Raw genomic sequence first — 22391 nt, forward strand, 5'->3', positions numbered from 1 at the left:
TGTGAAGTCGGTTATCTGTGACTAATTCCCCGAAATAAACGTGCCACTTCACATATTCTACAGGTTCACCGCCGTTCACGATTGTAGTTCTCTTGCCCCGCTATTCAGCATTACCTTGGTATGCTGCACATCAAAGCGACAGCGTTAAGGGCCCCGTGTCGCAGAAAATCGGGTGTTGATGTCGGTGTCGCTGTCGGCATGGATGTCGGGGTCCGTGGCTGATAAAATCATCCCCGACAACCCCGAACGCGCTGGCCCTCCGGGTGGTGCAAGGTATTAGGGAACAAAAATTCACAGTGAAATCCGTCAGTAAAATGGTGAAGTATGACTTAGCCACAACCTAAAGACAAGGTGGCGTCGGACTGTTATTTGAATTTACGAGAAAACATAATTCTGTTACGAGGAAACTCAAACACAAACCTTATTTGCCAGCATTTCTACCAACCCAAAAGCGGCGTGCTCGAGTAGGCTACTTGCGGAAATGTTATTCAGATGGCGCTCGCATCCTCGGCAGGTTAGTTTTTTTAGGGACTTTACGGCAGGTCAAGTTGGGACTTGGGGGTGCTATGCAGGATGCGCCAAATTTCTCGTTCGCACGAGTTTTACCCGAGTTTGCTCGGTGGCAGTCAGTGAACGGAAATAGCAAGGAAAGCGCAAGAACAACGGACAAAAGAAATGTCGAGATAAAGCCCCGTGTGACAACATGAGCGCACCCTGCGCGGCGTTTCAAGCATAGAAGACTGCGCAACGAAACGCGCCAGCGCCGCGTATTGTTATCGACGTATTATCGCAATTTAGCAACACCGCCACTGTCCCGGTGTCTATCTGCGCACTTGCCGTGAGCCGCTTGTCACGCCTTTCTCGGGCGCGTCAAGGGCGTGCCTCCTCTTTCGAGCATTGTCTTTCTATCCTCCGTCGATTGCGAACAAGGCAAATGCGGCACATTCTTACACCTACACTTTCCTTCAATAGAATACTTTAAAATACAACAAACAAAATAACGAACAATTTATTTCCTAAAGTATCGGTTTTTCGCTTTGAATGCTATAAATTTCTGATGACAAACGGAGATCAAGCGAATTATTAGATTTCGCGCTTTTTTGTCGCGAGTGGCGTCAGTGAGGCGAGAGCTTTAAAACCCCTATATTTATAAAAGTAGCGCCATCCACTTCCCTCCTCCTCCGTTCCACTATCGCGCTCGGCGCGACCAGCGCGATCGAGGCGCGATATCGACAGTGGCGCCGCCTGCGTTGGGCCTGCCGTGGCAGACGACAGCTAACGCGCTACCAGAGGAAATCCGAGGAAAACTTCGATCGCGCCCTGCGGAGACGTTTTTGAGGCGCGATTTTGCTTCGTCAGTCAGTAACTGGTCTTAATAATGCCGTTTTGGAAGTAGCAACGCGACGATGCGAGACGGCGCAAACATCAAGTGTGCAGCAAGCGTTTGCGCACGCCGGATGGTAAACAAAAAAAGCCTTTTGCCCTCGTCTTGTTGTCGGTTGCGGCAACTTAAGGCGCAGCAGCATGCCATCACAACGAAGTTCTTGTCCATAACACGTTTGATCCGTTTTTGCGTACAGCACTTTCGTCGCACAGGCCCGAGAATGGCAGTCGGAGCGCGCTGGAAAGAAAAAATATACAAAAGCGCGACGCGAACTTCCACGTGACACGGATTGGCCAATGGGGGAGCGGAGGAGGCTGGGGCGACAGGAGGCGGCTAAGAGAGGGCGAGGAGGAAGCGCCGGGGTGAGCGCGGTGGCGGCAAGATCTAAGAATGGCGGTACTTTTATAAATATAGGGGCTTTAGAGAGCTTGCAAGCGGATACATTCTAGAGGGTCACACGCACGAGGGAGTTCATATGGTGAGCAGTCGCCAGAGGCGCTGCAGTGCTGTTCTCGATTCTCGAAAGAAAAATAATGAGAGGTACACAAAAATGCTAGATAAAGAACCTGCATAGTATACCTGATTACCTCATTATACCTAATTAATTATGGAGTTTTACGTGCCAGAACCAGTTCTGATTATGAGGCACGCCGTAGTGGGGGACTCCGGAAATTTGGACCACCTGGGGTTCTTTAACGTGCACCTAACTCTAAGTACACGGGTGTTTTCGCATTTCGGACCCATCGAAATGCGGCAGCCGTGGCCGGGATTTGATCCCGCGACCTCGTGCTCAGCAGCCCAACACCATAGCCACTGAGCAACCACGGCGGGTTCATTATACCTGATCACCTGTTATTTTTTTGTACTGCTGATGAAAATAAATTCAACTTCAACTTCAAAATCAAGCAGGCTAGGTGACTATTTGTCGCCACCCCGTTTCAAAGGGGATGCCAATAAATCATCATCATCATCGATTAAGTCAGTCCTGACAATGATCTGACCATTGCCTGTCTATTAGGGGAAGGGCAACGCATCGCCGCGGCATGCCTGTTCACCGCAGGCGCTTGACTGAGGCTATTAAGGCCGCCGCTTTATCAACGAAAAACGACTCTAGTCATAGAGAGGGGAGCAACGGCCGTCGCTGCAAAATGGCTGTACGGTAACAGTCTATTCTGTGCGCGAAGCCTCCGTGATCCATTGTGAAGAAGAGCGTGCTGCCCAGCGACACGGTTAATTGATTTTCATCGCTTGCCGAATGAAGGTGCCTCTGTGAGCATAATATACGCAGTACTTTGAGTGTGTTGTGCACTCCAAGGTGCTTCATATCAGTCATCTCAAAGGACAACTGCGATACGTTGTTGTTGGAAAGCACTACGCACTCCTCAGCATCGTCGTCCACCACGGCGCATCGGCAATTTGCATGTAGCTACAGTGACGTGCCGATAATTATTTGCTGTGCGCTACATCGCCACAATGCAGGGAATGAAACCATGTTCTGGGGCCATCACAGCCCGAGAAGATATATGTACTAGCCAGCGATAGTCGGCGCTCAGTACATCGCCGATGACTGTGCATGCGTTGTGCGTGTTTTATCTCGGCGGTCAAGATTGTTGATGCCTCTCTGCTCTGCACCGCGAACAATAAGTTGGGCGTGGCCCAACGGTGGTGGGCACGCGCACAAGAGTTACATGCCTCGCGCGGGGCGTGACCTATGGTTTTGATTGACAGACGAACTCGTGCCAAACTCGTACATCGCGAAGCCCCCCTCGAGTTGAACTCGGGAACATGCCGGCGGCAGCAGCAGCCCGTGTCATCGTATCCAGCGGCAGCAAGCGTCAATATGACCGTCTGGACCCGTTCACTTATATGGCCGACGTAGAGTTTCAGCGTCATTTTTGCCTTTCCAAAACTTCAGTGCGCTGGCTGTGTAGCAAGTTAGGCGAAGGCTCTCGTCTGCGGAGACAGCGTGGCGGGCAAATTATGCTTTCCGAGCACAGACTGGGTGTGACTAGGCTGCGGAAGAAAAGTTCGTGCGATCGCTTCGGCTCTCTCCGGCTTCAAGCGCTGTGCGTCCACCGTGTCCCAGCGCCACGCCAGGTCCGGCGGCGTCATCGCAATGCTGGGGCACTTGCAAGCACCTAGAGTTCCAAACCGACCAACCAACCTGTAGTTAGTTGGTCCCATTGTAGTGGTCACATTGTACAGCAAGACTCAGAATGGACGGCCAGGCTGCCTTCCGGTGCCACAGGTTCCGGAAAGCAGTACAGTGCAGCGGTACCGCTGCACTGTACGAGCAGAGAGGCGAAAGAAGTTGCTTCACCAACACGGACCGCCTTGGCCGTCCGAACGTCCGCCTGATGAAGGGCGACAACGTTCCACCGAGCCGCCAAAAATACGGCGATGTTAAAAGATCCTGCACCATGGGTCTTCGGCATGGTCTGCTCTAGCACAGCAGTGCTGCGACTTGTCAAGGTCGGCCGACGAGGCGCAGCCATTATTGCAACCAATGTTCAACCTGGGGCTATTATTCGCAGTGACGAATAGGCCGCATAGAACTGTATTCCAAATTTAGTTGATGCTAACGAGGCGAGCCACAATCTGCACTGGGAGACAGTCAACCACAGTGTGAAATTTGTGGACCCATAAGGGCTGTTCAAACGCAAAAAAAGTAATTTCTTGTTAAAAGTGAATCGCCACCTCGTCAGCGGTGGTTACAGGGTAACTGCACCGCTGCTCGAGTCCTTCCTGGCATAGATGTGGTGGTAGTCAATTAACGGCCACGTACGCTGCAAAGACCCTTTCTTAACTCGGGCTACCCAGTGCAAAGACTCTTTACTGCGGTTGTTAGAAGCCATGGCTCGGCGCTAGCCAGTATGATGGTGCATCACAAAGTAAAAGAAAATAAAGCGTTGTTTTCTTACCCTTGTATGAGTGCTTTCCGGCATTCGTGAGTGCTTACCCGGTAAGTGCGTGTAACTTCTGCGCTAGCCGACGCTCATTCGTCTCATAGCCCTATTTTAGCGCGAGCAACGAGAGATTTGTTGAATGCCCAATGTGAAAACCAGGCACACACCAATCTGTGCTCGGAAATGGGAGCGCAAGGAGGTAGCTAGCCGCACCAATTCAATCCAGAGGAAAGAAAAGGAGCAACGAGCGATCTGTTGAAAGCCTAGTGGCGAAAACCAAGCGCACACCGATCTGTGCTCGGAAATGCCAGAGCAAGCACGTAGCGAGCCGCGCCAATACAATCTAGAGGAAGAAAAAGAAGGGCGAGCGTCCCATCGTGATATAACGCGAAACTTATTAAACGGCAAATTAGTCTAATACACATTCAGTGAACATCTTGTAAACTTTACAATGCTTATAACCCACGTTAATGTGACTAATATTAATGTACTAAATGCATTTATTTTATAACTTCCTTGTGCCTGTAATGCACTCGGTGGAACGACACACAAGTGAAAGAAGGCACGACCATGCACCGACCGTATGATCACGTGAGCCTCAGTTTGTCGACCGCCCATATACCAATGCCCAAGGGATGATAGCCACCCAGAGTTAACCTATATAAACCAATGAAACTGGAGGCGTGCCGACGGAACAAACTTCGTCTTGTTACCATTAGTTCTTTCATCTTGGGCCATCGCCAGAGCGCGTGAACATCCCAAGTGTCGCCAAACTCGGCGCATCCTGCATAGCACCCTTGGCCTGCCTAATGCGTGTTGGACGCGCGCGCGCGTCGGGGCAATAGCAAACAATTAACAAAATAATAAATTAGGGTACTAGGGCTTTCACATTTAAATATAAGACTACTTATATTGCCCTGGAAAAATGTCTACCCAGCAATGCATTTTTGTTTAAAAGTGAAGCCGACTTTAGGAGATCGGTGTAAGCTTGTTCTTTGTAAGCTGGCTTTCCCAGGTTCTCTGTAGCAGTGAAGCCTACTGAAAGAAAAATGCGATGCGAACGGGTCCCGATAATACTCTCGCGGTCCACTCTTAAAGGGGAAGCTTAAGTGTCCTCCAGTTTTTAGTCTTCAAAATTACTGCTGTTGCCTAAAGTCCTCAATCTTTTATTACAAGTCATCTTCATCATTGCCTGAACCGGACAAGGTCACCTGCAAACAGAAAGTTCCTGAGGTGTTCCCTGTTGATCCGCACTCCTGATCCTTTTCATTGTAACAACTTGAATGGATGCAGTGAATAGCATGAAATATTTTGTGTTCCCTTGTCTGATCCCTTCCATAATCTCAGTTTGGCCGCTTTTGCTATGAATGAAGAAAGAGTTAAGGTAGCTGTGGAGTCTGTATAGATGTTTCCTATGATATTCACCTACGCTTCTTGCACTGCGTCACTGCGCAGTGCCTCCATGCACGGTATTCTCGGGCGATCACCTACGGCGATAATATTAATTTCGCTTGACATAGTACACTGCGCTCTGTATGATTCACGTGGTTTTGCCCAACCAGCCGATTAGCGCGCACTAAAAGTGATACCTGCCACAGTGATAGTCCGAGAATACATCTCCATGACCGTTGGTAGCTAATGAATCAAACGCCTTTCGTGATATATGAAGGCCATGTAAAGAAGTTTTGTACTCAATTTCTGAATTACCTGACTCCTAACGTGGATGGGATAGGTCGACCACCATCGCTTGTATGTACAGCATCGCGATTGGCCGGCCGCTTCTCTTGCGAACCACTCTAACGTAAGTACTTTATTGGGAATACGGGCCCTTCGTCTCATGGAAATAACTGAACTCCGCGGCTGTCCTGCACTTCGGAGAAGAGTAAAATAGACATTAAAGTGCAGTAAGACGGGATAGTAGAAAACACTACGAGGCATTGTGGGAAGGAGGCAACACACGTTGCTTCATTTATTGTATGTCATCTCAGGCGTTTAGCGAAGTCTTGATTTGCAGCTTGAGTGCTTGAGTTGTAGCTAAAAAGGTTGGGGGATCTAGCAGTTGCTCATTCTTAGAGCTGGCGCAGTTCCTCCATGTTCATCAAGTCGTACCAGGTGTGACGGTGGTTACGCATGATGACAGCTTCGGCCATCTCTTCGGTATCATCCACATCAAGCGCTTCGAGAGGCACCTTCGTCAGCTGCATCGACCGCCTTGCGGGCACGTGGTATCCCGGTAATTCGAGCGGAGGCACCATAGCTGAACCGGTCGATGCGATGCTCGCGCTTGCGTTGTTTGGGGTCATGATGCGGCCAGAGGGCATCGAGCTAGCCTTAGTTCTCGAGCAAAGCCGACCTCTTTTCGCAGTGCTGGGACGCAGTTCGGATCCCTAGATGTCTGTACTCTGGCCGACTGGCGACACCTGACGGCCCCTTTTCACACTACCGGAGCGTCCAGAAGTGGCTACAAGGCTGTAGTTAATCACGGACGCACAAGCAATGCTAGCCGCGTTGTCTGACGTGTCAAAGTCCATAAAGGAGTCGTCCTCGTCGGCTAGAGCATGTACTGGAATGGCTGATTATGGGAGCCAAAACTCGTTGAGCTGGTTGTCGACGACGCCGCAGACGTGCCAGGAACCTGGAGGTGATGATTGCATTCCAAACCCTCCGCTGACCATGGAAGTCGGGCTCTCATACATTCTATCCAGTCGCTTTGCGTGCTCTCGGAACAGCGCCTTGTTTAGGCAGATGTTCTCGTCTTCCAGCGTATGGAGCTTGTTCTTCAGGTTCCGCTGTTTCTCCGCGAGCAGATATGCAGTGTGCTCCATCTGCGAGATCATGCAGTTCACCTGGAGCTGAGCTTTCTTCAGGTCCGCTTACTCTTCGGGCTCACAGTTCTCAACATCCTGCTACACATCCTGTAGATGCTGCCTCAGGATCGCAATGTGCTCCTGAAGGGCGTCCATCGCCGACCTGCGAGGAGGCCAGATCGGCTGCGGCAGAAACGGCGAGGCATCCACCGGCGTCCAGTCGGACGGTCCCGGCGTGATCTCGAAGCTGCTTATGCCTCGGGTCGTTACTGCTGACTTCAGAGCCGGTGGAGCGCGCAGACCACGAAGCACGGGCGAAGATGCGCGTGGTGTAGGCCAGGCGCCCTAGCGGCATGTCTTAAGCTATCTAATCAAAGGAAAAAGGCAACAAAATGCGAACCGCGCCGGTGACCATCGTCCATGGGACAGCACCAAAGACTGCTTGGCGAGCTACAACAAAATTACCAGGGCCCTCTGCCTGGCCCGCCGAACCTTCCCTCCGCCCAGCGACAAGCTGGACAGGGCGCAGACGGTGGCCTTCAGACAGCTGCAGACGCTAACGTACCCTAACCCGGCACAATACCACAGACTCTACCCCGGTTCATACCCGACAAATATATTCAAGGTCTTCCACACTGAGATAGCCACTTTATATAGCTTACATCCTCTGGGACCGTAAAGAAAACCCACACGCTGCTAAATCCGGAACTCTTCCTCCTCGGTGGGCCGCTGCCTTGCGCAGCTCCAGCCTCGGCGATCATCTCTGGGCCGTCCAGGAGGCCCGCGAGGTGGTGGCAAGGCAACACCTCGAAGTGCCCACGTGGGAGACCTAAAGGCTCATTCACACCGGCGACTTGAGGAGGTCGCGCGACCATTTGCGACTCGCGAACAAAAAGCGACCGAATTAAGGCGACTGATGTTCACACCGGCAAGCCCGGCTGAGCGCGACCTGCAACTCGCAATCCCGGGCATTCTCGTTCTTCAGCGAGAATTCTATGGATCTACGCAGTTAGCGGGCACTTCCATGGAATTTTGATTCGAGCGAACAGGAAGACGTCGTCCCTGTGCTGATGTGCACCGCCGGGGTGTCGGTTGTGGCAGCGCGGAAGCCTCCGAAGAAAACGCGACGCTCGTGGGTGCGCCCGTGCCTCCGCTCGCGTGAAGTGACCGGCCACACAAGCCGCCCCCTGCCCGAACTTTGTGCGCATGACGAGTATTATCGAGAGAAAGTTGTAATTTCTAGTTCGCATTGCATGTTATTCGGTGCATAATATTAAAGCGAAGCTGTTCACCTTTGGGTGGCATGCTCATCCGCCGAACGGCAGCTGGAAAAAGGGTTTGTGTTGTGCTTTCTTTTCCGGCTGTTGAGCTTCCAGCGAATGCGACCGCGTACATTCGACACGTTGCTGCAACTGCTGCGTCCCAGAATCACAAGACAAGACACCAATTACCGGCCCGTAGCCTGCATATCGTGACGCGGACATTGCATTTGGCGTGGACGACGACACACATCACTTTCGGCGCGGCGCAGATTGGTTAAGCAGCTTTGCGACCACAGTCGCGCGACTGAAAAATCGAGCGGTGAGCGACTGGCCCAAAATGGTCGCTTTTCGATAAAAGCGACCATTTGCGACCATTGGCGACTGGTCGCTTTGCGACCAACTTGGTCGCGCGACCACTGCCAGTCGCCGGTGTGAATTAGCCTTAAGGCCCCATCGGCAAAAGCTCTGTAGGACTATCAATAAAATTGATACCATGTAGGACAATAGCAATTTGCCGACATGTAGAGGGTACGCAGCGTTGCAGAGGTATTATACAGGGGTGCAGAAAAATAGAAAAACTCAACATACGCTGCAAGCCAGTGAAGGCGATAAGGAAAAAGTGAGAGGGTCAAAGTGGGCAGCCGCGTTCAACCTATAATTTCTTATCTATACAGGATTGGTCTGGCCCCGTCCCCTCCATAAATTGTCCGCCAAGAACATGAAACCATTGGCCATTTTTTTACTTGCCGTCGATTGGCAAACCACAAAAAAAAGTATTTAGAAATTTCATTCAGACAATTGGGTATTCCGGTATATTCTCAAAGCATTCTTTCCGGCGCCTCTGCCACACTTTATACACAGGAAGGTCGACATGGCCATTTCCTATAAGATATGAGACACCGGGAGGATGCATGTTATACCTCAAATCAATAATTGGATCCCTTATAAAACAGCACATTCTATTCGAATTTATGTAAAAACTACGAAATTTGGATTCTATATGTAAACCATACGCGTTCATTAAAAATCAGTCTCTCTAAATCTAGCAAATTTTAATATGGCACAATTTGGTGGCGGAATTTCCACCTCACCTTGCCTTACATACCCTTTCACCTTCCTTCTCGCCTTTCCTTTTAACCACCCGCTTCTTGGCCAATCCACCGTAGTGGCTATACGCCACGATAAAAGGAGCGAGCAAGCAAGCAAGCAAGCACGTAAGGTTTTCTGAGGCCAAATTCACATCAATTTTTGTTCTTAAGGGCCTTTTTCCATTGGCTAGCCGCCTTAGCTAGTAATGTGTTCTTCATGGCAATTGGCCGGCACCTGCTCTTACGAAAAGCTTTAGCGAAAAAAAGCTTGTGAATCCCCTGAAAAAAAGTGGCAGTTTCTCCCGAAAGGCGAAGCATCAATTGCGATAGCAAATTTGTAGAGAGCTATACGGAGTAAGGATAGTAGTTTTTATCGGCTCCATAATCTTGGACACATTCGCTTACTAACTGCCATGACTTGGTGGCGCAACGGTAGCATGTCTGGCTCGCTTACTCACTGAACTAAAAAGCATGGTGTCAGCGCACACAAGCAAACGTAAATAGATCACACTCGATGACCGCACACAGCCGCTGTGGAAACGCCTGCATGAGCAAGCGCGCGAACAGCAGCGAGCGAAGGTTCGTGCGGTCTATCGCTTCAACGAAAACTTAGCGGCGCAACCACAGCGCATACAAAGCTAGGAGCCGTGTTGCAGATCGCTTTTAAGATACGGTGCGCGCGATATCCCGCAGCCGCACTAAGTACAAGTACGCTGTAGCTCGCAGAGCAGAAGGCGCACCCCCTCCCTCCCGCGTTGTCTTCCCGCTTTTTCTCCTTTAGCGTGCCAGATTCCAATTCTCCTTGTGCCCGGTCGCAAAATACGCATTTGGTGCCGCAGCACAACGTCGCCCCCCTCCCTCCCGCCCATCCCCCCACGGCCCTTCGCGCAACGGAAGACGTCGCGTTTGCGCTCCGCCTTGCATTCGCTCGCCGTGAAAGCACGCATCCCTCGCGTGCTTTCACGCGCACATACAGCACGCAGGAGCGCGGCGACGATTTTATCGCTCTTGGACTTTATGCGGAACCTCACGGCGACAAGACGGTGACGACGGCAGAAATCCGCTTTTGGGGGGATGCCCCGACAACCAGTAATAACATCTGAACATGAAAAAGAGCACATGATAGGAAAATACATATGACGCCAGTAGGGTACCGGACGCCCAAATAAAAAACTAACAAGTTACTGTCTTCACAGTATATTCTTACACTTTGGCACATGTATGATGCAGTCGCCGAACCATATGTCGTACTCTTAAGGCGTTCATGTCCGATAGTTATCTATGATTAGAGTGAACCTGCAAGGGAAGGCCGAGAGCTAAAATATTAAAGACTAATGCGACGAAGAATTTGCTTTAGTTTATATTTTGTTTTCACGCGAAAGGCACTCGCTGGTAGTTGATTGATACACGAGGGTATGAAGTAATTACGTGTGCGCTGACCATATCTGGTAGAGCAGCGGATCACCCGAAAGCGATCTTTACGACGAAGACCGAGCGCAGGAACATATTCGACCTTATACCTGTTTGACCAAAAATGCCTCCAACGAGAGTTTATATAACAGAAGGCTATGGCATACACTGTTGAAAGCTTTGCTAGCGTCTAGGAAGAGAACGCAGACAACCTGTTTAGCTTCGAAAGCTGAATTGATAAGATCTGAAATGTCCTCCAAGAGAACCTGTGTGCCCTTTACATGGTAGAAAACCGTACTGCGTACTTGAAATAATGTTATTGGCATCTAGAAACTTAGACATGACTTGCAGCAGATGTTTTTCTAATACTTGAGAAATACATGGTAGAATTGAGATTGGGCGGTAATTTTCGTATTTGTTTCGTGCTCCTCCCTTGAACAGGGGCATTACTATGGCCTTTTTCATTTCTGTAGGAATAACACCACTGGCTACAATATGATTCAGCAATGTTAATAGCACACACTTAATATCATCAAAATTTTTGCGCAACTCGTCTGCAGAAATGCCATCAACGCCAGGTGATTTATTAGATTTTAATTCAAAAACCATGCAGGCTACCTTTCTGTTCAAACAAGATAGCGGTTGAGCTGGATGTTTGGTAAAGCTGACCGGAAGATCGTCTGCCCGCAAGAAAATGTACACATGGTTTCCTACGCTCTTAATGTTAGTCACATCGTGTTTTTCATAGGGTCGCAGGCGCAAGGACTTAAGAGACAGAAACAATGCGTGCTTTTCTCAACTTTTTCTTGTCGCCGCGAGGTGGCGTCCCGTCGCAGACGCGTCGTAAAATAATAACAAGAGCTCGGTGGCGCAATCCACCACCCCGTTTCAAAGGGGACGCTCATAGCATCCATACATCCATCGTCTTTCATACGTCATGGAGACGGTTCGAAACGCGTTCCATTACATGACCTCGAAGCTGTCTTGGCTGTCTCCTTAGCTGTCTACGTAGACAGTCTCCGATGATGGACAGAATTGGAACACACCCAATGCGGCTGATGCGACACCCAGAGTTGCTTGCTGCCGGGTTTCGTCGCACGCGCTCCATAATTATTTTACTGTAATAAAAAAGTGCGCGTTCCAAGATATTTGACCTCTCTTTAAATACGGTTTTTTTGTAATTTAAAAACATTTTGAATGTTAAATTTCTTTTGGAGTGCGCACCGGCGGTTCCTACATATGCATGACGTACGTAAACAGCGCTCTATGTTGTCTCATTTGCCTTCTTTGTGTCACTCTGACTGCGCTACAACAAATTGCAAGATGACCTATCACACAGCCACCTTCACCGCATATGCAGTGTTCGGCAGCAGGGACGTCGTCATGCCCGCGCAACTAGATCCTCGCGCTGCCCGTGCTCAGCCTCAGCTTCTGGAGAAATGAAGTGTGTATATGGCTCGTGATTGCGCATAAGCGGTGCCTGTTCCTGGCCATATACTTACACCAAGCACAGCAACAATCCCGCCGTGGTCGGGATTTCATCCCGCGACCTCGTGCTTTGCAGCCCGACACCACAGACCACTAAGCAACCACGGTGGGTGTTGATTTCGGTTCAGAGCAAGGGTCAATAGGATAAAAAGCCCGCAATAAATTCAAGGTTTATTGGTTTCTGCGTAGGAAAAAAATTCTCCATCAGATAAGATGCAACTTGAAGTGCATGGAGTATTCTAAAACAAATTGACTCTGTTTATTCACACTGCGGAGTTAAATATGCTGTCGTAAAAAATTCATAACGATAGCCTGCACGCTTGGCATGTCCAATTTCATAAGCAATTGAGGCAAGAAAACCTTTTAAGGTGCATCGGGAAATTTTCGCGTATGGAAAACCGACAGGAAAAGAATGCATCTAAACGGTCGCGTGTCCAGCGCGGTGTTGAAAGTTCGGGTACTTTGGTGCCTTGCCATTTGCGCTTGCAGAGGTTGCTATTATTTAAACTGCTCCGTACACGCGGGTTTTGTATGCTACTCAACAAATTAAAATTGTGACGACCCTAAAAGTTCATGTGTTCTCGTGGAAATCGATCACCTCGTAGTACTTTGAACTCGCATAGGTGGGTCTACAGCATATGAAGCAAAGGCGAAAATGCACTTCGTTCGCTGCGTATCACGTCATCGAACGCATAGAAATGGGAGGATGGAGTGTGCGGCACAAGTTTTTTATTCTCCCGCCGAGTACGTACCAGATTCAGCAATCCACGTCTGAGGGCATCGCACTTGTTGAGCGAGACGCCATTTTCTAAAACAGACGAAATAGCTCTCGGCGCAATTTCGACGGAAAATCGCAGTGATCGCTGCGACGCTGCGACGCTGTACAACTAAGATAAAGCAGCAAGTAAATGCAGGCTCTATGTCATCAATTGAATTCATACATCTCCGTTTCCTATTTTTTTATTTACTGCAAAATGCAAGCAGCTAATGACTTCTATTAAGCAAGCCAGGCCACTTTGAGTAACAACACTTTAGTAGGATCATCAGGTTGTTTCAGACGAGATTATTTTCGCCGTCATTACACGGTTAGGTGCACGACAGCGATGCGACAAAGGTGAAAATATTTGAAGAGCTAAAATCATTAGCTTGTTTTATTTCAGGTAATAGTGGCCACTGTGTTGTCTGATGCAAACAACGTCACAATGAAGAACTAAGGAAAACACTAGCCGCCTATAAACTCAGAGTGATGACGTTCGGCTTCTAGAGAGTGCCGTGTCAAATAAGATACTTATATATTACTCTTTATTAACTTTCCCTTTCGGGCCGCTAATGGAAGAGTAAAACCAATACTTTATTCCGAAGCAGTGTGAATTTACCATAGTGGCATCTCAACAACATATTAAACGAACACCTCTGGTTTCATAAAAACTAAGCCAGAGCCATTCAATCATCGCAATAACCAAAATGCATTGGTCATATTATAAAGCATGTGACATGATATGATTGGAGTGCATGCTTACGATTGTTTTCTTTTGCTGAGTGATGTTCACGCCACCCCATTCATGTTTCATGGTATGACAGAGACCTCGAAATGTTTGCAGTGGCAACGACCTTGGTGTGCATCGCCTTAAGCCTGCTTTTTATTTTGGTGCAGATATTCTCTGCGCAACCGCAATTGTGCGCCACGTTAGCATCGGTGGAGACCACTTGACCTGACGCGCTACTCGGCACGCATCGACAACAGGAGGCGCAGCACTCTTTGGCGGCGCTGATATCTGCAACAAAGGCCTGACGACACCCATTCCAGAGCTACAAAACGAGCCTTATTTTTCTTACTGCATTCACTTGGCAGTCGCCACGACCTCGATGTGCATCGCTTTACGCCTGCTATTTTCTTTGGTGCAAGTTAAGTTTTTTTTTTCTTTTTACAGCGAAGCTGTATACCTGTTCCAGCCAAGGAAATTTTCGTGTCGTTGGCGTAAGCAAAAAACACCAGGCTCATATTGAATACAAACAGCATATATGTTTTGAAATCAGGCATACATCTCAGCACTCGTCTTCATAAGAAAAACCACAAAACAAGCATCAAAACCACATGATGGATGATAAGGCGCGTGTGAACAATGAGAACACCCTCCGACGCGTTCCGGTAAAGATTAGGTTTGTAGCTGCTTCGAAAGGGGTTGACGTCATTCAAAACCCTCATGTGAAGTTCGAGCCATATAATGTATGATAATGACGTCTGCGAATAATGCGAAGCACGTTCCTTCTCCCGCGTGTCTTTCCCGGTAAAGATTACGGTTGCGTAAGCTAGTCCGAGTGGAAAATTACCTAACAGCATAAAAATCCCGTAGTGATGTCACCACGGTCCAGCAACTCATTCAGTTCATTCCAGGCTACCATGGGTAGACCAGGGAAAGTAAAGACGCCAGAAGAAGAGCGTGTATATAATGCCGTTGTGAAGTAATGAAGGGAGCGGTTAAGTACATTTCACCTGTCTCTGGTTTCACTCTTTGTAGAGCCACGTGTGTGAATTCAAGTGACGTCACAATGAGTAATCGTTGTGGGTGTCAATTACAGCTATCGCTGTCAAACCACCTTCACAGCGTGGATTGGAGCCACAGTTTTTTTTTTCTTTTTTTTGGTCGATGCTGCCAAGTGTGTGCCTCACCTTGCTTGTGTGACGATCTGAAAAGAGTTTGCGGAACCGAAAGGCGAAATCCTTCAGAAACTGAAAGTTGAACTCAAAAGAGTATTTAAAACGTCACGCGAACCGTACGAGAGAGACCTGCGCAATGAAATTCGTGGTCTGAAGAATGAGCAGCGATACATGACACAAAGCATCGAATACGCGCAAAGAGAAATACATGACTTAAAGAAGAGATATGAAGCTGAAGTGGCAAGAAAACTCAGCTTTTTAAAGAGAACCAAGCCATCAATGCAAAGTACGTTTTTCTGTAAAGAAAGAACAACGAACTTGAGAACCAGATTGTGGCAGAAGGCATCGTCATCCGCACGCCCGCACAAGAATACTGCGCATGTCTCAGCCCCAGAGCGCTCCCCAAGAGCAAGGTATAAATACCAGAGTATTTTGTAATCAAGCTGTTCCTTGTTCCCCCATGCCTGCGTGTTAAACAGAAAGTTCATCTTCTTGAACAGTATTCTAGAAATGCCAATCTTGAAATCAAGGGATTCGTAAAGACCGAAAATGAAAGTGCTGTAGTCTTATTGTCCACTATCGGAGATGCTATTCGTGCGATATCGAGACTTGCCATCGTGTCCCCACGCGTAATCTGTATAAAACTAAAATTATCGTGCAATTCAAGTCTCTATCGAAGCGCGACATGACATTAATGAGAGCGAGATAAGCCCGGCTTGCTAATAACAGCCTAGGACTTGGCAGCTCAAGTCCTATCTAAGTAAATGAGCATCATTGTCCTTCACTGAAGAGACTTCTCAGTATAGCTAGCCGGCGCAACAAGGACTGTCAGTGTAGATCCGTGTGGACCCATAATGGAAGAATTTTTGCGAGGCAGTCAGACACTTCTAGTGCCATAACCATAACTTGTGAAGACGACTTTAATAAGATAACATCGGTGTAATTCGCCCGCCCCCCTCTTTTGGAGTACAGTTTAGGCTTTCCAAATCGGGGCTACCACGATTTTGCGCTGCCCCATGTAATTAGTCCATGTTCTTCTATGTATAGTTCTGTTTTGCATATTAACACACGTTCTGCCATCGCTAAGCATGACCAGATTGCTTATTTCCATGACCAATTCTCTTTTAAGTATAGTATTTAATGCTTACTGAAACATGGTAATACAACGGGTGTGCAACGCTCTATCTTAATGGATACAAAAACTATTAATCGCAGTAGTCGTATTAATCGCAGTAGTCGTAGGGGTGGTGGAGTCGCTATTTATGTTAAAGCTTCTAATCAATATGAAGAAACATCACATTAACCCTTCAGAACGAACGATTACGAGGTACTAACAGTGAAACGAAACGCTGACGTAATTACTGTCGTTTATCGCCCACCACATGGAAATTTTGGACCCTTTATGAACTTTTTTGAAAAATTCTTGCAATTTGTTTCCACAAATAGTCTGAAATTAGTTTGCGGTGGAGGCTTTAACATAAATACCCTTGAAGCTAGCACCTGCGTTTGAGATTTCAACAAACAATTTTTTCCACAGGCTTTGTGAATATAATCACTATGCCGACGCGCATCACTGTTTTAACTTCGTCGACACTTTATTTGTTTATTACCAACGCGGAAACTAGAGTCACTGAAGCAGGAACCATAGCCTAAGACATAAGTGACCACTGCCCAATCTTCATTATTTTCTCCCCTCCTCCCAAAGTTCATAAAATAGTCGAAGGGGACGCCATTACAGTGCAGTGTGTATCAGACGATGCTTTACTTTTGTTTAAGTGGGACATCAGTGCTCAGGATTGGTCTTTTATATTCGGAATAAAAAACGTGAGTGTTGCATATTCTAAGTTCAGTGAAACTTTTCAGCGAATATACGCTATACATTTCCCGTTTAAAACTTTCAAACCATCAAAAAGAATAAGAAAACCTTGGGTCACTGCTGCCCACAGGAAATCTATTATTAATAAAAATCGATTATTTCAGACATTTTGACGTGCAAGAGCACCGTCTTATTTGAAAGATTTTAAAACTTTCAGAAATAAACGGTACGCCTAGTGCGAGAGTAAAACACAAACGCCCTCAAAGTTAACGCACGATAACCGTGAAACAGTTGGTAAGGTGCTTGTTGACCATTTTAACCAAGCGTTTCTAAAACACGCTCTTCCACATAGTAACCTACAGGTTATCAGACAATCAATCAATTGCGCTGCTGAGACCCCTGCTCTGTATGATATAAGTAAAGCTGAAGTTTACAGGTCTAAAGAACAGCAAGGCTTCATATATAGATAACCTACAAATAAAGCCTATAAAATATGTTATCGAATGCATTACGCCTGCGCTCGCTCACATATTCAATCTCGCTATCCTATCAAGTCAAATTCCTGACACACTGAAAAGATCCAAGGCAACAGTTATTTACAAAGGTGGCAATAAAAATGAGTGAAAATATTCTAGACCAATTTCTGGGGTACCAATTTTTTCGAAAGGCGTAGAATAGATATAGTATTCTCGGCTGACTAACTTCTTTCCGAAGCGCAGTTTGGTTGTAGAAAAGGACGCACACTACTGAAACAGCTTTATTAACTATTAAAGGAAGTGTGCTACAAAGGACTAAAAATAAATAATAATAATAATAAATAAACTCTAGATATTTTCGTAGATTACAGTAATCCATATTATTCACTTAACCTTATCAGACATGCACTAAAACTCTCAGACTACAGAGTTCGTGGTAAGCAGCTTGAACTATTCCGTTCAGACTTGGCCAACAGGGCTCAGTGTATGTGCATTGTCAATTACCATTCATCTCCCCTCCAAATAAAATGTGGTGTGCCCCAAGGCTGTATTTTAGGTCCTCTTTTGTTTAACGTATATATAAACGATATTGTCGGTATTGGCGTGAGCACAAAATTTATTATATGTACCGATGATAGCACTCTCCTACTCTCCGGAACTGATGAAGCCGATCTAGCGTCAAGATGTAATCACGTCCTTGAGAAGCTCGTATTATTGTCACATTTTAACTGCCTCAAAATTATCGCAGCTAAAACAAAGGTGCTTTTCGTCCGTGCAAAAAATTTAATAAATAACATAGAACAGGATACGACGGGCACAAAATTCAAATCGTCAAATAATTCTGCCCAAAATTCTGCCCATCTGCCCAGAATGCTTGCCTTTTTTGTTGCATGAAGTTTTGTTGCATGACATTTTGTTGCATTAAAGATGGAACACCCTATGTAGGGATTGCGGACAAGGTTATTCGGTTGTACCATTATGTACCAAAGCGCCGCAACGCGACCAGCAGAATTCCAAATTCCCGCAATGAAAACGCTTTAAACAGCCGTGTAATGGAAACCGGTGCCAAAATTGAGCTGCATAGCTAACGTCAGCTTAAAACCCAAAATTTAACTTGCGCAGCGGAAATCGCCACTGGTAGCTGTCGCGCACACAACGGATGCTATACATGTTCTGTTCAGCTGTACATTTAAAAGTCACTCCTTTTAACAACTCTGCCATCGCTTTTGCAAAGGAATACAGCTGTAAGTCGCGTTATATATTGCTCCAAGTAGCACACACAATTTATACATAGAAAAATCCTCTTTATAGGAGCCAAAACGTAGAAGAAAGGAAGAAGGCGAATGGACAGAGCTCACTTGTCCTTCTTCCTTCCAAGTTTGCGCACTAACAAGCATTTTTCTCTGTCTAAACTAATGTTTCACCAACCAGCCGAAGCAGCCAACCTTTCGCATGCATGAGGACTCGTAGTTCGACTTAATGATATACGCGTACTGTATAGCGTCAAGGAACAATCACAAAGCAGACACAAAGACACACGTAACAGGCGCTACTAACAACTTTAGTGGAAATACGGTGAAATACAGTATAAATGCAATTTCACCGTTCCCAACGCACAGGTGCAGCCACAGAGTTTCCAGCAATAAGTACTAGAGATAACTCTCGCACTGCAATCTTCGGCCAAACGATAATGAAGGGTATGCGTACATGGATTTGTCCGATCTTCGCGCTTGCGAATTTCGACGTTCCTGTGGCTTTGTTCATTACGCTTTATGTGGCTTCGTTGTCCTACAATTTAGAGCCGTCTATAATTTTTCAAGTGCAGAAGATGCCGCGAGCAAAAACATTCGCTGCTAACTGCAGTGGTTCAGCCTGTGACCTGTCCAGGTGGCCAAAACGAAACGCGCCAAGCATCTCAATTGTACTGCTTTGCCGGCGAAAGATTCATCAGCCTGGCGTTTATTGCCGCTTGTCGACGCATGCGTCCATGGCGCAATAGTTTCAATATCAGCCTTCTGTGCTAAAGGCCCTGTGTTCGAATCCTGCTAGGGCACAATTTTGATAATGCTTAATTGATTATTTATTACGCCGCAGAGTGTTTACAAAGCCACAAAGCCGTTTGAAGCCAGAAGGAGAAAGTTTTGGCAAATCCCATCATTCCATGCTGGCCTCGATTGCAGCTGCCGTAAACACTGGCGCCGAGTTCCCTCTACTAATTATTGTATGAAACCCCATGGGTGCACCAGCCACCTCGGGCATACTACAAAGGGCGATAATCCGAACAAGCCAGATCATTTGAAAGGTCTAAAGTAAGTGTGCTCAGCGTTGTACAAAACCAAAGAAGTCTGACTTACAGAAGCACTACTTCGTTTCTTTTATGTAAAATGCTTTTACTAGCTCTCTTGCTGTCGTGTCCTTGAATGAATGAATAAACTTTTATTTCCCTTCTTAAGAAAGGGGAGGTGCCGGGAGGGAGAGAGGGAGGTCTGTGTGCTTCACTCTCAGCCCCTTATGTTGCCAGACGTATGCCTACTAGTCGTGGTAGGTCTCCACTACCTCCTCAGCCCACCTCAGGACTCGGTCCTGTAGGGTGGGATTAGAGCTGCGCAGGGCAATCTCCCACAGCTCCTCGCTACTAAATAATGGTTTGAGGTTGCGGGGTTGATATTTGATGCGGCATTTCCACATGATATGGGAGAGATCTGCTGTCTAGACAGGGCAGAAGCGACACTTGGGTGTCGGGTACGTGTCGGGAAAGAATAAGTGCAAATTGCGTGGGGTAAGAAAAGTGCGAGTTTGTAGTTGGCATCTCAATACTTCTCTCTGGCACATGTTCGACACAGGGAGAGGTGGATACGTTAGGCGTTTGTGTTTGTAATGTGTGCAAATTTCATGGATTGTGATGAGTGCATCTTTAATGGTCTGTTGTTAGGAGTCATTGGGTTCTAAGGTAAGGCACACATTTCCGTCCGCTCGGTCCGTGAATCCTCGAGCAGCGCCATGAGCCATTTCGTTGCCTGGTAGTCCTTGATGTGCTGGAGTCCAGATGAGAGCGATGTAGTTTTTTGGCGGGTGAGCGACAAGTAGAGAGTGCGCGAGGTTGTTAATGTAGCCGCCACTTAAGTTCCGGATAGCAGTCTTAGAGTCACTGATGATGACATCGCAATCAGGTAGCCCCGATGCCAGTCCAATAGCGGCCTCTTTTCGGTCACCCGCTGAGGTGGTCTCGACTGATGCTGAACGAACAGTGTGGCCCTGCTTGTCTACGACCACTAGAGCATAACGATGTTTAGTTCAGAGCATAACGATGTAGTAACGATGATTAGTGTTTAGCTGCAGCGTCCACATAGTAGACTCTTTCCGCCTGTCCATATCGGCGTTGTGGCGCCTTGGCTCGAAAGTTTCCGGCATTCGACGTGAAATTCGCGGTGCATCTTTCTGGGTAAGTGTTGGATGTGGTATTGGCCGTGTATGTTCGGAGGAAGTTGATGTCGCTTGTTCTGGTTGAGTGGTGGAGCGCAGTGATGTCTCAGGATCTAACGCCCAGCTTGATTCTGTGATATTGCGATGACAGATGTGGTTCGGTTATTTCTTGAAGGGTATTAATTGTTCCTGTGGTCATCACCCTTTGTGTGGATGCTCTCATTTGAACACCAAGAGCGACTTTGTGTATCTTGCGGATCAAGCAATTTACAGTATCCGCTTCCTTCCTAGAGAGAGAGAGATATGGTAGTGCGAAGGTGATTTTGCTTAGGACAAAAGCTTGGATGAGCTGAATTAGCTCCTTCTCACGAAGCCCTCCGTGTTTATTGGAGATCCTTCCTATGAGGCGTAGCGTGTTATCTGGTGTTGTTTGTAGTGCTTGCAAGGTACGCTGATTTGCTCGGTTGTCTTGAAGGTCAAGTCCTAGCACCCTTATCCTGTCTACCTGAGGTATGGAGTGCCCTTCAACCGTGAGTTGGATCTTCGGGGGCGATATCCTGAAGCGTCTCGTGGGGGGCAGAAGGAGAAGCTCTGATTTGGTGGCGGAGCACCTAAGATTCAAGTCGTGACCTACTTGTTCGATCTGGTCAATGACTGCTTGGAGGGTGTCTTGGATGCGTCCGTCCAAACCTCCGATCATCCACAGCGTAATATCGTTCGCGTACAGTGTGAATCGGGGGTCCGGAATCTTCTTGACAGTGAAAGCTAAAGGTCGCATAGCCAAATTGAAGAGGGGGGGAGAGTACTGCCCCTTGGGGCGTATCAGTGCTTGCTAAACGTATTTGACCTGGTTGTTCACTGCCTAATTGGAGCGCTGCAGTGCGCTTCGTGAGGAAGCTGCATATGTAGCGGAAGATTCGCTCGCCAGAGTTTAAACTGTTAAGTTCGCGTAGAATGGCCAAGTGGGACAAATTATTGAAGGCTCCCTTGAGGTCGAAGCCGAGCAACGCTTTTGCGTCACGTGCGTCGCTCGGTTCGATAATGTCTTGGTTGAGACTTAGCATAACATCCCGGCAAGAAAGAGACTTGCGAAAGCCAGTCATTTCGGAGGGGAACAAGTGATTATCTTCGATGTAATCGGAGAGCCGCAGGTGTATTACGTGCTCTAAGATCTTCCCTATGCATGAGGTGAGAGAGATGGGACGAAAGTTATCAGTGTGAAGTGGCTTATTCGGCTTGGGAATGAAGATCGCCTTGGCTGCTTTCCAGTCTTGGGGTATCGCGCCTTCTTCGAGACAGTGGTTGTAATACTCGGTGAGTTTGCGTATGGATTGCTCATCGAGGTTGCGAAGCGTCTTATTTGTCACAGAGTGTGGACCTGGTGCCGTGGTGGTTCGCACTTGGTTGAGGGCATGGCGAACCTCCGCTTCTGTGATGGGGCTGCAAAGTTCCTCATTGGGTTCACCAGTATAGTCGGGCGTGGGGATTTGTGTAGGAGGGTGCATATGTTTGGAAGCCAGCTTACTGAACATTGTCGGCAGGTCCGCTGTATATTCATGTAGCAGTTTATTGATCTGGTGGTCATTATGCGACCTAGACATGGTGGGGTCGAGCAGGGTCCGCATCAATTGCCAGGTCCTTTTAGTGCTAAGATGACCATGCGCTCTTGTGC

Source organism: Dermacentor silvarum, chromosome 1 (assembly GCF_013339745.2).
Source record: "Dermacentor silvarum isolate Dsil-2018 chromosome 1, BIME_Dsil_1.4, whole genome shotgun sequence".
Lineage (NCBI taxonomy): Eukaryota > Metazoa > Arthropoda > Arachnida > Ixodida > Ixodidae > Dermacentor > Dermacentor silvarum.